The 768-nt window shown below is 43.6% G+C and overlaps 1 pseudogene; it reads left to right on the top strand.

Annotated features, from left to right (window-relative positions):
* The first annotated feature begins 445 nt into the window (after nt 1-445).
* On the top strand, nt 446-564 carry LOC121281672 (annotated as a pseudogene).
* The last annotated feature ends 204 nt before the right edge of the window (nt 565-768 follow it).

Here is a 768-nt window from a genome sequence, read left to right as displayed (position 1 = left end):
AAATCTTGTGGGTTCTATAAAGGTCTGGTGAATCATTTTGTTGGACTACTGCCAAACAGAAAACCAACCCTAGCTGACACTATAATAGGAAATTTATACTTTAAGGTCTATAACAGAAGAGGCTTTACAATATTTCAGTTAATTAGGCACTGAGTAAATCAGTCATTTAGACAGGTTTGGTCCTCAGTCTGTGTTCAGTTATCTGGTGTAAGCTGAGTTGATGCTCAGGGAACTACAATTGGCCAGGGTCCTTGCTCCTGATTGCTGGTTAACAATCACTATGAACATCAATATAAAGACAATGATTGACTCGGCTCTGGTGGTTCCTCCTGTTAATGAGCCTGATGAAAACCAATGTCTAAACTTCCCACCACTCATCCCTTGCACACCTCATGGCCTCTTGAATGAGATACCAGAGAGTAACTGGCATCATGAAACTGTACTGGGCTACGGCCATACTAGTCTGAAATCGCCCGATCTCGTCTGATCTCAGAAGCTAAGCAGACTCAGTCCTGGTTAGTACTTGGATGGGAGACTTCCTGGGAATACCAGGTGCAGTAGGCAAGGCCTAAATAGCCAAGTGGTTATGGTACTGGGTTTGTAACCCTAAGATCAAGAGTTCAAATCTCACAATGGCAAAAGTATGAAACTGTACTGCAGCAAGGGATCAATCATTTCAGGAGCAGGGATGGTCTGACTACACTGAAAGGATGTTCCTGCTTGGCCTAAATAGCCAAGTGGTTATGGTACTGGGCTTGTAACCCCAAG

This window comes from Carcharodon carcharias, chromosome 8 (assembly GCF_017639515.1).
Source record: "Carcharodon carcharias isolate sCarCar2 chromosome 8, sCarCar2.pri, whole genome shotgun sequence".
In the NCBI taxonomy this organism is placed as follows: Eukaryota; Metazoa; Chordata; class Chondrichthyes; order Lamniformes; family Lamnidae; genus Carcharodon; species Carcharodon carcharias.
This window is presented reverse-complemented; position numbering and strand designations above follow the sequence as displayed.